This window comes from Carcharodon carcharias, chromosome 1 (assembly GCF_017639515.1).
Source record: "Carcharodon carcharias isolate sCarCar2 chromosome 1, sCarCar2.pri, whole genome shotgun sequence".
NCBI lineage: Eukaryota > Metazoa > Chordata > Chondrichthyes > Lamniformes > Lamnidae > Carcharodon > Carcharodon carcharias.
Window position 1 is genome coordinate 258,399,763 of NC_054467.1, and position 16,627 is coordinate 258,416,389.

At 45.8% G+C, this 16,627-nt stretch overlaps 1 protein-coding gene across 3 annotated transcripts in view; it reads left to right on the forward strand.

Annotated features, from left to right (window-relative positions):
• LOC121278132 (mucin-17-like) overlaps positions 1-16,627 on the forward strand; it is a 150,508-nt gene that overhangs the window by 43,532 nt on the left and 90,349 nt on the right. Inside the window, exon 1 of one of the 3 annotated variants that reach the window (XM_041188249.1) lies at positions 2,171-2,514. The exons of the other annotated variants lie outside the window; for them this stretch is intronic. The gene's annotated coding sequence lies outside the window, so the exon portion shown is untranslated. Of the gene's footprint in view, positions 1-2,170; positions 2,515-16,627 lie in introns of those variants that run through there. 3 annotated transcript variants of the gene reach the window in all.

A 16,627-nucleotide genomic window follows, 5' to 3' on the forward strand; every position in this document is an offset into this window, starting at 1 on the left:
CAGTTCTAAAGAAGTCATATTGGACTCGAAACATTAACTCTGTTTCTCTCTCCACAGACCTGCTGAGTTTTTCCAACATTTTCTGTTTTTATTTCAGATTTCCAGTATCCGCAGTATTTTGCTTTTATTCTGCATGAACAGGTTTTGGTTTAATCTTTCTCTTGAGAGTAGAGTTGCTCCTTGTGCTTTTTATGTCACTCTTGTTTTCAGATGACCCAACGTGTTGCGATGTTCCTTCGCGTCTGTGTGAGGATGTGGAGGTTTCTAGTGTGTTCGTGTGTGGACTGTGCCCGTTTGTAAAATTGTGGACACTCCCTGCTGCACAGAAACAATCCATTCAGCCAGCAAGTCCATGCTGGACCACACAAGCTTCCTCTCTCCTTCCTTCATCTAATTCTGTCAGCGTGACATTTATCGAGCTTCCCCTTGAACACATCTATGCTTTTTTACATCAACTACTCCTTGGAGCAAATTCCACATTCTCACCACTCTTGTGGATCAGCTGACCGGTCATGTCACTGATCGAGGGATCACCTGACTCCTGCATGACTGGAGAGGGAGAAATGTAACATCTGGATGTGATAGCCTGCTGTACTGTCCTGCTCCAGCTGTTAACTGAGAGAAGTGGCATTGGGCGGGATGAGGGAGCTCCTTTATCTCTTGTTGCTGGGAGTGCTGCAGACTCGTTGACTCATGTGGGCCATAGATTAGCCACTGCCTGCTGCTGAGCCAACAACTCTCCAGCAATCCTAAGAGCCTCTTAAATAATAAACTTGTCAAGCTTACCGGGCAAGCAGTTTGCTCGACAGTTTGTCTCAAGATTGGTACTCTGCCATTTTCTCTCTTTTCTGTTGCCTCTCCCATCTTCTCCTCCGCACTCTTTCACTGTGTTACTTATTTTCTCTCTTTTTCCTAAGCTTCCCTTCCTGCTCGTTTCCTTTTTCAATTCTCTTCTCCACCACCGCCCCCCCCCACCTCACTCTCAACAACCCTCTTTCCTACTCAAAAAAAAATGTTAAGTTTTCTTCTTGTCTTTCTGCCCTGCCCCCGAGCTCCCCCTCCTCCTCTCGCCCTGTCCTTTCCCGCTTCGTTGGAACATTTAGCTCGAAGATGTAAAGCGACCTTTGCCCCGCTGGGCCCTGGAGGTTGGGAAGTGTCGTGCTCTGCCACTCTTCTGATCTACAGCCCTCACCCTGCACTGCATGAAGCCAACTCTTTTGGTCTGGCTGTTTCACCACAAGTCTGATATGGGCATGTCAACTTAAAGTTTGCTATCTGTGCCTGAGCCAGAGTTGCAGGGGATGGAGAAACCCCAGCTTCCTCCTGATAAAAGTGACAGCCTGACATGGCACTTTATATTGTGGTCAGAGGTTGTTGCGTTGCATTTAGTCTCAGAGACATGGATCTTCTAGTGAAAGTGAACCGGTGCCGTTCATAGTGAAGTGGGTTTCCTCCCTTGGCTGTTTGTCCCGTTAATCTCTTTAGGGTCAGTAGATGAGGTCGAGATTATTGGTCTTGAAATGTATGATGGGGTTCTCAATTGCAATCAGTGCTCTTAGTTATGACTCCATGAGCAGCACGCTCTGTCAGACGGTTGTGGGTTCAAGTCCCTCTCCAGATACTTCAGACTGCATTATCCAGGTTGACACTTTCCAGTGCAGTAATTGGGGGTGTTGCACTGTCAGAGGTGATATTAAACTGAGCCCACTAACCCCCCACCACCTCTGCCCTCTCAAGTGCATGTAACAGATCCCAGAGCACTATTGCAGCTTTCCCTCAATTTGATGCATGAACCCATGGCCTCTGACTCAGCCAGTGTGCTACTCACAAAGCTATGGCTCAAACCTCGAGGTTGACTTGGATTGTTTTGCGATTGGCCAGGTTGCTTTTGATAGCTGCAGTTCCTCTTCCACTCCCCATATCAAATGTGTGTATATGTATATCTCTAACAAAAAGCTCATTTCTTCTGCACCGCACCCCCACCCCCCTCCACCCACCCAAACCCCTGGACCTCCACACTGCAGTCAGTCAAAATAACCTGTGCAGAGCCGCTATCTCTTGGTTTCCTACGGCACCAGTTGTGTCGCTAAGATAAATTGCAGCATTTTTACTGCTGGGCTTCCTGAGTCACACAGCATTAAGACATCCAGCACAGAAGGAGACCATTCACCTCCTCATGCCTGTGCCTGCTCTTTACCCATGGTGCTGCAAACCTATACTTTAAAGCCCAGGATCCTGTACAGATTGGCGTGGATTGGCTGCCTGCTACTCGGCCTTTGATCCAGCTTTTCGGAAGGCACACGGGGGTAAACAGGCCATGCCCATTGATTTTTCTGGACGGAATGGACTTGTGTGTCCTCTGCCTTTCCTCCTACTCTGCTCTCCCCTCCCCACCCAACATTAATGGTCTTATTTTTCACTTTGGGAGCTCATTGAGTGGTTGGTCGGTGTGCGATGGCTATGCTGAGGAGACACGTACTGAAGGTTGACCTGGAATGTGATTTCCCGACACAGGTGAGCCAACTCTGCAGACCTGGAATCGAATCTTCCAAGATCCTGTGAATGGTGCCATTACACATTTAAGCTTCCATGTCTTTGGCTAGCAGCTCACCTGATTCCCCGAAGCTTCTCGAAGAGCTATGAGTCAGGATGGCAGTGAAGTGAATGTTGTAGTAAAGTAGTCTGCTTGATCAGCCCATTCACTCCCTCCACTACCAACGCACAGTAGCTGCAGTGTGTACCATCTACATGATGCACTGCAGGAATTCACAAAGGCTCCTTAGACAGCACCTTCCAAACCTGCCTATAAGGACACGGGCCGCAGTTGCATGGGAACATGACCAGATGCAATTTCCCCTCCAAGCCACACGCCAACCTGACTTGGAAATATATCGCCGTTCCTTCACTGTCGCTGGGTCAAAATCCTGGAACTCCCTCCCTAACAGCACTGTGGGTGTACCTACACCACATCGACTGCATCGGTTCAAGAAGGCAGCTCCCCACCATCTTCTCAAGGGCAACTAGGGATGGGCAATAAATGCTGGCCCAGCTAGCAATGGCCACATCCTGAGAATGAATCAAAAATCTTCCCCTGTTGCTGGCAGGAGAAGTCAGCTTCATGTAGATTGAGGTTCAAACCCAATAGGAAATCTTTTTTAAAAAATAAATGGTCCTCCACTTGAGTAGACTCAAGCTGGGTCATTTGAATAACCAGGGCAGCAACAGGAAAGCTGAATATTAGTTTGGACCCAGTCCTGTCAAAATTCCACTGTTGAAAGTGGGTGTCAACATATATAATTAGTGAGCTTCACACCAATTACTGGCTGTGCCTTTGAGACAGGGAGGCCTTTAATTGCAGTGTTAACCCCTTGTCTGCTGGGTTCCTGGCATTTATTTTTACCACTGAGAAGCCCAAGTGATGACACCAGGTGTAAGGTATGTAGGCCAGTAACTGGTGTGTACGAGTGCATAGTGTTGTATCTTGATGGTGACTGGCTAAGGAATGGTTGCAGATTCAGAGATATGTCTGAACAATAACTGGTTTTATTGTATGAACGTAACTATTTACAGATACACAAGACTACCAGTCTAAGAGGGGAGCCTAGTTAAATTAAAATCATTAGGGAAGCCTTACCGAGCAAACTTTTGGAGCAGTGGACTGACAAGTCTCCGGGTTCTGATGGACTTCATCTTAGGGTCTTAAAAGAGGTTGCTAATAAAGTCATAGATGCGTGGAAGTTAATTTTCCAAAATTCACTAGATCGTGGAAAGGTTCCATCAGACTGGAAAGTAGCAAGTATAATCCCTCTATTCAAAAAGGGAGGGAGGCAGAAATCAGGAAACTATAGGTCAGTTAGCTTGACGTCTGTTGCAGGGAAATTATTGGAATGGATCATTAAGGGGGTTATAGCTGGGCACTTAGAAAAACTCAAGGTAATTGGAAAGGGTTAGCTTGGGAAATCATGTTTAACCAATTTATTGGAGTTTTTTCGAAGGAGTAACATTTGCTGTGGATAAAGGGGAGCCTGTAGACACACTGTACTTGGATTTCCAGAAGGCATTTGATAAGATGCCACATCAAAAGGTTATTGTGGAAAATAAAAGCTCATGGTGTAGTGGGTAACATATTAGCATGGATAGAAGATTGGCTGGCTGGCAGAAAACAGAGAATATACATAAATGGGTAATGTCTGATTAGCAGAATGTAATGAGTGGAGTCCCACAGGGGTCTGTGCTGGGACCTCAACTTTTTCCAATTTATATCAATGACTTAGATGAGGGGAGCAAAGGCATGGTGGCTAAATTTGCAGACGACACAAAGCTAGAGAGGAAAGTATGTTAGGAAGAGGAGATAAGGAGGCTATAGACAGATATAGATAGGCTGAGTGAGTGGGCAAAGATCTGGCAAATGGAGTTTAATGTGGGAAAATGTGAAATTGTTCACTTTGGCAAGAAGAACAAAAAAGCTTAAATGGAGAATGGCTTCATAATTCTGAAGTGTAGAGGGATCTAGATGTCCTAGTACATGAGTTACAAAAAGTTAGTATGCAGGTACAAGTAATTATGAAGGCTAATGGAATGCAGTCCTTTATTACGAAAGGAATTGAACATAAAAGTAAGGATGTTATGGTTCAGTTACATAGGGCATTGGTGAGACCATATCTTGAATACTGTGTGCAGGTTTGGTCTCCTTATTTAACAGAGGATGTAAATGCGTTGGAGGTGGTTCAAAGGTGGTTTACTAGGTTGATACCAGGAATGAGCAGGTTGTTTTATGAGGAGAGGTTGGACAGGCTGAGCTTGTTTCCAACAGAGTTCAGAAGAGTGAGGGGTGATTTGATTGAAGTGTACAAGATCCTGAATGGTCTCAACATGATGGATGCAGAAATGATGTTTGCTCAGGGGGCCCTGTTTTAAAATTAATGGTTACCCTTTTAGGACAGAGAGGAGGAGAATTTTTTCCTCTTGTAGGGTTGTGCGTCTTTGATATTCTCAGCCTCAGAAGACAGTGGAGGGAGGATCACAGAATCACAGTGCAGAAGAGGCCCTTCTGCCCATCGAGTCTGCACCAACACGTGAGGAACACCTGACCTACCTACTCAATTCCATTTACCAGCACTTGGCCCATAGCCTTGAATGTTATGACGTGCCAAGTGCTCATCCAGGTACTTTTTAAAGGATGTGAGACAACCCGCCTCCACCACTCTCCCAGGCAGCTCATTCTAGACCATCACCACCCTCTGGGTAAAAATGTTTTTCCTCACATCCCCCCTAAACCTCCTGCCCCTCACCTTGAACTTATGTCCCCTCATGACTGACCCTTCAACTAAGGGGAACAGCTGCTCCCTATCCACCCTGTCCATGCCCCTCATAATCTTGTACATCTCAATCAGGTCGTCCCCTCAGTCTTCTCTGCTCCAATGAAAACAACCCAAGTTTATCCAACCTCTCTTCATAACTTAAATGTTTCATTCCAGGCAACATCCTGGTGAATCTCCTCTGCACCCCCTCCAGTGCAATCACATCCTTCCTATAGTGTGGCGACCAGAACTGCACACAGTACTCCAGCTGTGGCCTCACCAAGGTTCTATACAACTCCAAAATGACCTCCCTAATCTATGCCTCAATTGATAAAGGCAAGTGTCCCAAATGCCTTTTTCACCACCCCACTAACATGCCCCTCTGCCTTCGGAGACCTATGGACACACACACCAAGGTCCCTTTGTTCCTCAGAACTTCCTAGTATCATGCCGTTCATTGAATACTTCCTTGTCAAATTACTCTTTCCAAAGAGTATCACCTCACACTTTTCAGGGTTAAATTCCATCTGCCACTTATCTGCCCATTTGACCATCCCGTCTATATCTTCCTGCAGCCCAAGACACTCAACCTCACTGTTATCCACCCGGCCAATCTTTGTGTCATCGCAAACTTAGTAATCCTACCCCCCACATAGTCATCTATGTCGTTTATATAAATGACGAATAATAGAGGACCCAGCACAGATCCCTGTGGTACGCCACTGGACACTGGCTTCCAGTCACTAAAGCGTCCTTCTGTCATCACCCTCTGTCTCCTACAACTAAGCCAATTTTGAATCCACCTTATCAAATTACCCTGTATCCCATGTGCATTTGCCTTCTTTATAAGTCTCCCATGTGGGACCTTGTCAAAGGCTCTGCTGAAATCCATATAAACTACATCAGCTGCACTACCCTCATCTACACACCTGGTCACCTCCTCAAACAATTCAATCAAATTTGTTAGGCATGACCTCCCTCTGACAAAGCCATGCTGACTACCCCTGATCAAACCTTGCCTCTCCGAGTGAAGATTAGATTCTCTCCTTATGAATTTTCTCCAATAGTTTCTCTACCACTGACGTGAGACTCACTGGCCTGTAGTTCCCTGGTTTATCTCTACAACCCTTCTTAAATAGCAGAAGCACATTAGCTGTTCTCCAGTCCTCTGGCACCTCCCCTGTGGCGAGAGTGGAATTAAAAATTTGGGTCAGAGCCCCTGCGATCTTCTCCTTTGCCTCCCTCAGCAGTCTGGGACACAAATCATCCGGACCTGGAGATCTGTCCACTTTTAAGCCTGCCAACACCTCCAATACCTAGTCGCTCTATATCAATTTGCTTAACCTCACAGTTTCTCTCCCCGAGTTCGATACCTTCATCCTCATTCTCTTGGGTGAAGACGGATGTGAAGTATTCGTTCAATACTCTAGCGATGTCCTCTGGCTCCACCCATAGATTGCCCCCTTGGTCCCTAATGGGCCCTACTCTTTTCCTGGTTATCCTCTTCCCATTGGTATACTTATAGAATATCTTGGGATTTTCCCTACTATTACCAGCCAGAGCTTTCTCATATCCCCTCTTTGCTCTCCTGATTGCTTTCTTAAGCACCACCCTGCACTGTCTGTACTGCACTAATGCCTCCGCTGATTTGCTTCCCTTGTACCTGCTAAAAGCCTCTCTTTTCCTTATGAGGACTCGAAACATCAACTCTTTGCTTCTCCGCCGATGCTGCCAGACCTGCTGAGTTTTTCCAGGTAATTCTGTTTTTGTTTTGGATTTCCAGCATCTGCAGTTTTTTGTTTTTATTTTTGCCTCTCTTTTCTTTCTCATCGTCACCTGAATATCTCTGGTCATCCATGGTTCTCTGGGCTTGTTACTCCTTTCTATGACCCTAGAGGGAACATGTTGAGCCTGTTCCCTCCCCATTTCCTTTTTAACACCCCCACTGCTCCTCTGTGCATTTCCCCACAAGTAGTTGTTCCCAGTCTACCTTGGCCAGATCCTGCCTTATTTTACTAAAATCCACTCTCCCCCAATCCAAAACATTTTTTTGCAACTTGTCTATTTCTTTGTCCATAACAAACTTAAACTGTACCATGTTGTGGTCGCTATCACTAAAATGCTTCCCCACCACCACCTCAGCCACCTAAAGCAGAGATAGATAGATTGCAAGGGAATCAAAGGTTATCGGAATGTGGAATTTGAAACACAAACAGATCAGCTATGATCTCAATGAGTGGTGAAGCAGGCTTGAGGAGCTGAATGGCCTACTTCTGCTCCTATTTTGTATGTTTGAACGTATGTTCGTATCAGCGTGGGATATATGAATATCAATGGGCTACTGGATGTAGGATGCATGAATACCTGTCGGCTGCTGGACTGTGCTGGGTAACAGTCATGGTATAGAATGCATAAATACAATCGACTGCTGGTCAGAAAGTCATTGGGTGATAGTAGGTAAATGTCTGAAAAGCATCCTAAAAATGGGGGGTTGTTCTGGATGGCACCTGATGGTGGAGGAAGATCAGTGACACCAGATAGGCTGAATGGCCTGTTTCGGTGTTGTACAATTCAATGGAGCCTGCTGAGGTTTAAAAGGCTAACAAGGGCTGTGCAGGAATGTTACTCGCTATTGCTGGAGGCTGCCAGGCGTGGAGATCTCTCCAGAGGTTTGCAGACAGACTGTTTGCAGATTGTATTCAGTCTCTCTGCTGTCATGCCAACATCTGTGTAATTCTGTGTAGAAAGAGAAGGGGCGTGAATGAGATCACCCCCAGATAACCCAAAACACTGCATAGGATGTCTGGAATTTGCTTGGAATGCACAGTAGGATCTTAGGCAATTCAAGCATTTTCTGTGTTTATTTTGAGATTACCAACCTTCCTGGCTTCTCTCGCCATTTCCACATGGATTTTTTAAAAAAGAAAACAAAAAACTGTAAACAACAGGATGTGAGTCAGTGTACGACCCTTTCTGTTCCCAGTTTTCCCTCCTGTGGTCGCTGATCCTTGGTTAGGGTACAATTCCTAGGTGTGTAGTGACCTGTGTGCACCTTGCACCAGCTTTCACTCTTCATGAATACAGGTAATTCAACCATGGATTGCATCTCAGCAGATGTGCCAAGCAATCCCAATATTACCTGGCATTCCTGATCCCTGTAAAGGAGTCTCTGGATGATGGTTGGGATCTGACTATTGTTTAATTATTCCTCTTTCCTAGAGCCAGGCAATGACCATCTCCAACAAGAGAGAATCCAACCATTCACCCTCAACGTTCAATGGCATTACTGAATCCCTCGCTAACAACATCCTGGGGGGTTACCATTGACCAGAAACTGAACTGGACTAGCCATATAAATACTGTGGCTACAAGAGCAGGTCAGAGGCTAGGAATCCTGCGGCAAGTAACTCACCTCCTGACTCCCCAAAGCCTGTCCACCATCCACAAGACATAAGTCAGGAGTGTGATTGAATACTCCTCACTTGCCTGGATGAGTGCAGCTCCTACAACACTCAAGCTTGACACAATCCAGGACAAAGCAGCCCGTGTGATTGGTACCCCATCCAGATTAATTCACTCCCTCTACCATCAGTGGTAGCAGCAGCATGTAACATCTGCAAAACGCACCGCAGGAACTCACCAAGGCTCCTTAGACGGCACCTTCCAATCCCACGACCACTACCATCTAGAAGGACAAGGGCAGCAGATAGATGGGAACACCGCCACCTGGAAGTTCCCCTCCAAGTCACTCAGCATCCTGACTTGGAATATATGTCACTGTTCCTGGGTCAAAATCTGGATCTCCCTCCCTAACAGCACTGTGGGTGTACCTACACCATGTGGACTGCAGCGGTTCAAAAAGGCAGCTCACCACCACCTTCTCGTGGGCAATTAGGGGTGGATAATAAGTACTGGCCCAGCCAGCGGCTACCATGGATTAAAAGAAAAGGCGCAGAGCCCCTGGCCCCAGGTGGCTGAGCCAGTTGGATGTAAGCTGTGGTTCAGTGGCAGCACTCTTACCTGAGTCAGAAGATTGTGGAAGTCCCTTTTCAGTGACTTGGGCACATAATCTCAGTACCATACTAAAGGAGTGCTGCACTGTCGGAGGTGCCATTCAAGGTGGACTTAAAAGCTCCCATGAAGAGGTGCAGGGGAGTTCTCCCTGGTATCTTGGCCAAACTCTCAAACACCACCCAGATCACACGATGTGATCGTTTATCTCATTGCTGCTCTTGGGAGTTTGCTGTGCACAAATTGGCAGCCGTATTTCCTATTTTATCGCAGTGACTGTACTTCAAAGAGGCGCAAGTGGTAGTGTAATCTGGGCCAGAAGCTCCAGATTCAGGTCCCACTCCAGGACTTGATGGCATCAGAAAGTGCATTCGTAACGTGGGCAAACAGGCTGAGCATCGGCCTGTGAATCCTTCCAGTACATCTGATGGCAGTCGGTAACAGCAGGAGAGTTTCCTGGTTAGCCATACTGCAGAAGGCAACAGCAAATCATTGTAGTATAATGGTGGACCAATCCAGTGGAACCCATGCTTGCCAGTACCTTCTTAGGGCGTGGTACCTGAAGGAGGAGGAGGATACTTTAAAAGTATTTCATTGGTTGTACATTGGTTTTGTGAACAGAGCTATGTAAATGTGACTTTCTGTTGTTTGCCATTTTGGCAAAAGCTCCAGTGGCAACTTAAAAAAAATGTACACAGTGGGTTGTTGTGGTCTGGAACATGCTGCTGGAAAGGGCAGTGAAAGCGGATTCAATAGTAATATTCAAAAGAGAGTTGCATAATTCTTTACCACAGTTGAGACCAAAACATTGTATGTTTTCAGGAAGGAGTTAGATATAGCTCTTGGGGTGAAAGGAATCAAAGGATATGGGGAGAAAGCGGGAGCAGGCTATTGAGTTGGATGATCAGCCATGATCATAATGAATGGCGGAGCAGGCTCGAAGGGCTGAATGGCCTACTCCTCCTGGTTTCTATGTTTCCATAAATACTTGAAGGGGAAGGAGATGCAGATTTGTGGTGAAAGAGCAAGGGAGTGTGACTGATTGGATAGCACGGCTGAAGAGCTGGCAGAGGCACAGTGGTCTAAATGGCCTCTTTCTGTGCCTTATCTCTCTGGGCTGGATTTTCCTGTGGGCTCAGGAAAAGCTGACCTGTGCACTTCTGCACCTTCCGAAATGCACACCCAACCCATGTGCGACTTCACCTAGGATTTTTGTCTTTTCACGCAGATCAGGTTCATGGTTCATTTTGCAAAGGGGTTCATGACGAGTGTGGGTGTGGAAGTGGCCTGGTTAGATAGCTGTATTCTCCCCCTTCCAACAATGTTTAAAGGCCCCTAAAGCTCACCCCTCACCTCGCTCAACACCCCTACCCAACCCCATGTCACCTCATGCCACCTCAGATCACCCATACCCCACACCAACCCCTATGCCTCCTCAGACTGTCCATGCTACCTCAAACCCCTCTTAACCCCCACCTACCCATATGCCACCTGCTGAAAGAAGCCATTAGTAGCTTTTGACATTCAGCCAAGCATTCATAATGACTACAGCTGTCATAACAAAAGCTTCCAGCTACATTGCCTGAAGTTGACAGAACAGAATGGTGTCCATTTCCATTTCAAAGCAGAGTGCCTGTCAATCAATGGAAGGAAGCAGGTGATGAGAACTTTGTCAACTTTCAAAAGCAGCCGGAGCTGTCAGTCTATTTAAATCACAGCACAAAACATGACAGCAGAGGTTGATGGGACATTTTGTAAAACATTTTTTAATGCATCATGGCACTTTCTCCAATGGAAAAAGAATTTAATGTTTGACAACACTTCGAAAACCCATACTAGCAGACAAAATTAGTGTGCAGATGGAAATGCAATTTTCCTGTGGCCCTCATAATGGGGACCCTGACCTTGGAGGAGGTGCGTGTGTGCGTTTTGTGCCTCGGGCCTTCCAGAGCTGCGAAAAGGCCACACGGAAGTGGCGTGGGTGTTTCTTCTTTCTGGAAAAGTTCAAGTTCAAAGTTTTGTGGCTGATTTACACCTCAATTGGGAGTCGACAACTGGCCCCTTGGTTCTGTTTAACCTAGGATTCTGCATGCTACCCCTCAATCCGTTTATATTTGCTTCTTTCAGGCTAGTTTTACTGCCACATAGCAACAATGAAATTTGATTTCCGATGTGCTTCGAGCTCAGGCTGTTAATTTAATGAATGGTAGGTAAGCAACTTGATGGGGAATGTTCCTCCTACAGTCTGAAGCAGTCTGTGCTCATAGGCAGCAAGACCTGGACAACACTCAAATAAGGAACACAAGCAAGAGGGAAGTAATGTAAAGTTAAGTCAAGGCCAAGTAAAATAAAGTTAATGTAAGTAAACCAAAGTAAAATAAAGTTTAGGCATGGCAGTGCAGCTCGGTCATGTGGAATGCGTGTCCTATAGATGTGGGAAGCCGTGGATGCTATCGGTGTCCTCGATGACCACATCTGCAGCAAGTGTCACCTGTTGCAGAAACTTGAGCTCCAGGTTATAGAGCTCGAGCAGTGGGTTGAGCTCAGAAATTATAAAGGGGCAGCCATGCTGCTAATTGTATTCTGTAGACCCCCAAGTAGTGAGAGGGAGATAAAAGACCAAACATGTAGGCAAATTTCTGAGTGCAAAAACAAGTTGGGGACTTTAACTACCCTAATATTAATTGGGATACGAACAGTGTGAAAGGCACAGAGGGCACACAGTTCTTGAACTGAATTCAAGAGGACTATTTCAGCCTGCACGTAACAAGCCCAGCGAGAGGGGATGCAATTCTAGATTTAGTCTTAGGAAATGAAGCTGGGCAAGTGGATGAAGTAGCAGTGGGGGACCATTTTGGAGATAGTGACCACGATATAGTTAGATTTAGCATCACTATGGAAAAGGACAAAGTTAGAACAGGAGTAAAAGTTCTAGATTTGGGGAAGACCATTTTACAAAGCTGAGAGGTGAGCTGGCGAGAGTGGACTGGATACAGCTGTTATAAGGGAAAACTGTGTCAGATCAGTGGGAGGCATTCAAAGGCGAGATTCCACAGGCACAGTGTAGACATATCCCCACAAAGAGAAAGGGCGGTACTGCCAAATCTAGAGCCCCCTGGTGATCCAGAAGCATACAGGCCAAGATAAAGCAGAGAAAGAAAGCTTATAACAGTCACAAAAGGCTTAATACTGTAGAAAGCCCAGAGGGGTATAGAAAGTACAGGGGTGAAGTAAAAATGGAAATTAGGAAAGCAAAGAGAGGATACAAAAAAATATTGGTGGGTAAAATCAAAGCAAATCCTAAGATGTTTTACCAGTATATTAAGAGCAAGAGAATAACTAAGGAAAGGATAGGGCCTATCAGAGATGTACATGGTAACTTGTGGTTGGTGCAGAAGATGTAGGCAGGGTTCTCAATGAGTACTTTGTCTCTGTCTTCACTAAGGAGAGGGATGATGCAGACATTCTAATTCAGGAGGAGGAGTGTGAAATATTAAATACGATAATGATGGTGAGAGAGGAATTGCTGGAGAGACTGGCATCCTTGAAGGTGGATAGATCACTAGGGCCAGATGGATTGTATCCCAGGCTGTTAAAGGAAGCCAGGGAGGAAATACCCCTGGTACCCCACCTTCGGTGGTGGGAAAATTATTGGAATCAAATCTGAGGGGATAAACTGTCGCTTAGAAAAGCACAGATTGGTCAGGAATAGTCAGCATAGTTTTATTAGGGGAAGATCATGTCTTACTAATTTAATCAAATTTGCAAAGGAATAACAAGGAGGATTGATGAGGGTGGTGCAGTTGATGTAGTCTACATGGATTTCAATAAGGCCCTTGACAGGATCCCACTTGGCAGCCTGGTCAGGAAAGTGAGATCCCATGGGATACAGGGGAAGGTGGCTGGTTGGATCCAAATTTGGCTCAGTGACAGGAAACAAAGGATAACGGTCAATGGATATTTTTGCGAGTGGAAAGCAGTTTTCAGTGGCTTTCTACAAGGCTCAATGTTCGGGCCCTTGCTGTTTGTTGTATATATTATTGATTTGGACTTAAATTTGAGAGTCATGATTGGGAAATTTGCATATGACACAAGAATTGGCTCTGTAGTTGATTGTGAAGAGGTTAGCTGTCGACCCAGTAAGGACGACAGATTTCCTTCCCTAAAGGCTAGTGAGTTGGATGATCAGCCATGATCATAATGAATGGCAGAGCAGGCTCGAAGGGCCGAATGGCCTACTCCTCCTAGTTTCTATGACTCCAAACTTAAACATTTAAGATGGGTCTTGACAGAGTGGATGTGGAGAGGATGTTTCCTCTTGTGGGAAAATCAAGAAACAGGGGGTCACGGTTTACAAATAACGAGTCACTCATTTAAGACAGAGATGAGGAGAAATATTTTCTCTTAGAGGGTTGTGAGACTTTGGAATTCTGTTCCTCAAAAAGCAGGGTCCTTGAATGGTTTTTAAGGCAGAGATAGATAGATCCTTGATTTTTTTTTTTAAATTAATTCATGGGATGTGGGCATCACTGGCTAGGCCAGCATTTATTGCCCATCCCTAATTGCCCTTGGTTAGAGGGTGTTTAAGAGTTGACCACATTGCTTTGGGTCTGGAGTCACATGTAGGCCAGACCAGGTAAGGACAGCAGATTTCCTTCCCTAAAGGACATTAATGAACCAGATGGGTTTTTACAACAATCAGCAATGGTTTCATGGTCATCATTAGATTTTTAATTCCAGGTTTTTATTGAATTCACATTCCACCATCTGCCATGGTGGGATTCAAACCCAGGAACCCAGGGCATCATCCTGAGAGTAATTCTGGGTCTCTGGATTACTAGTCCAGCGACACTACCACTATGCCACCACCTCCCCCCCATTGATTAACAAGGGGTGATAGGTTATAGGTAGGAGGTTAGAATCAGATCAGCCATGATCCTATTGAATGATGTAGCTGGTTTGAAGAGTTGAGTGACCTGCTCCTAGCTCATATGTTCACATATCAATGGTTTGGTTGAGTGGGTGGAAAAGCGGCAAATGGAACTCAATCCAGAAAGGTGTGTGGTAATGCATTTAGGGAGGCAGACAAAGCAAGAGAGTACTGAATAAATGGAAGGATGTTGAGAGAGGTCGAGGAAGTGAGAGACCTTGGAGTGCATGTCCACAGGTCCCTGAGGTGACAGGACAGGTGGATAAGGTGGTAAAGAAAGCAGCTGGAATGCTTTCCTTTATTGGATGAGATATTGAATAGAAAAGCAGGGATGTAATGATGGAACTGTATGAAACGCTGATTAGGCCACAGCTGGAATTTTGTGTATCATTCTTGTCACCACATTACAGGGAGGACTTAATTACTTTGGAGAGAGTGCACGGGAGATTTACAAGAATGTTGTCAGGGCTTGTAAATTGCAGTTATGAGGAGAGATTGGATAAGCTAGGGTTGTATTCCTTAGAACAGAAGAGGCTGAGGGGTGACCTAATTGAGGGGCCTAGACAGGGGAGACAGGGAAAATCTCTTTCCTGTCGCTGAGCACTCAGTTACCAAGGGGCACAGATCTAAGGTAATGGGTAGAAGGATCAGAGGGTACACGATGAAAAACTTCTTCACTCATTCCTTCACTGTCACTGGGTCAAAATCTTGGAACTCCCTCCCTAACAGCACTGTGGGTGTCCCTACACCACATGGACTGCAACGGTTCAAGAAGGCAGCTCACCACCACCTTCTCAAGGGCAATTAGGAATGGGCAATAAATGCTGGCCTAGTCAGCAATGCCCACATCCCACGAATGAATAAAAAAAGGAGGGTGATGGACATGTGGAATTTTCTGCCTGGTTTGGTGGTGAAGGCTTCAACTCATTTATAAGGTACCTTGATCTGCATCTGAAGTGCTGGAACCTGCAGGCTATGAACCGGGTGCTAGTTTTTTATTTTTTGGCCAACACAGACATGATGAGCTGAATGGCCGCTTTGTGCTATAACTTTTCTATGGCTCTAACATTCAGCCTTCGGCTGACAAGTGGCAAGTAACATTTGCACCATACAAGTACCAGGCAATGACCAACTGCAACAAAAGAGAATCTAACCATTGTCCCTTGACGTTCAATAGCATTACCATCACCAAGTCCCCCATGATCAAAATCCTGGGGGATTGCCATTGACCAGAAACTCAACTGGACTAGCCATATAAATACTATGGCTACAAGAGCAGGTCAGAGGCTAGGAATCCTGTGGTGAGTAACTCACCTCCTGACTCCCCAAGGGGAGTGTGATAGAATCCTCTCCAGTTGCCTGGGTGAGTGCAGCTCAAAAAACTCAACACCATCCAGGACAAAGCAGCCCACTTGATTGGCACCCCATCCACCACCTCCAGCATCCATTCCCTCCACCATCGACGCACAGTGGCAGCAGTATGTACCATCTACAAGATGCTCCGCAGCAACTCACCAAAGTTCCTTTGACAGGAACTTTCCAAATCCGTGACCTCTACTACCTCAAAGGACATGGGCAGTAGATGCGTGGGAACTCTACCAGTTGCAGGTTCCTCTCCAAGCCACTCATCATCCTGACTTGGAAATATATCACCGTTCCATCACTGTTGCTGGGTCAAAATCCTGGAACTCCCTTCCTAACAGCACTGTGGGTGTACCTACACCACATGGACTGCAGCGGTTCATGAAGACAGCTCACCACCACCTTCTCAAGGGCAATTAGGGATGGGCAATAATATTGCTGGCCTAGCCAGTGATGGCCATGTTCCGTGAAAGAATTTTTAAAAAAATCTACAGGCTTATGAAACCCAAATTTGGTTTCACCTTCAACCACAACTTCTTGATATCAGAACTGAGGGGGTGGTTTGTGGCAACTTGGGTGGAACTGGTATGATTGAAACAAGGAAGTGAAAGAACCAAATTTCTGTAGTGCCATTCATACCTCACGACACCCTGGAACACGTCAGCCAATTAAGTGCATTTTGAAAGTCCAGTCACCGTTTTGTAGCAAATGTAGCAGTCAATTTGCACACAGTAAGGCCCCACAAACTGCAATGTAATAGTGGAAGGATAAGTATTGACTGGGGAGAACTTCCCTGCCTTTTGATCTTTTACTTCGAACTGAGGGGGGAGACGAGTTGGGTTAACACCTCATGTGAAAAATGGCACTTTGAACAGTGCAGCTCTCCCTCAGTAATTCACTGGGAGCATCAGTCTAGATTATGTGCTCAAGTCTCTGGAGTGGGAGGAAACCTACTGAGCAATGGTTGATACCGTCACATTTAGACGCTGTGTTATAATGTAGGTGTGTCTCTAATGCAGTGATT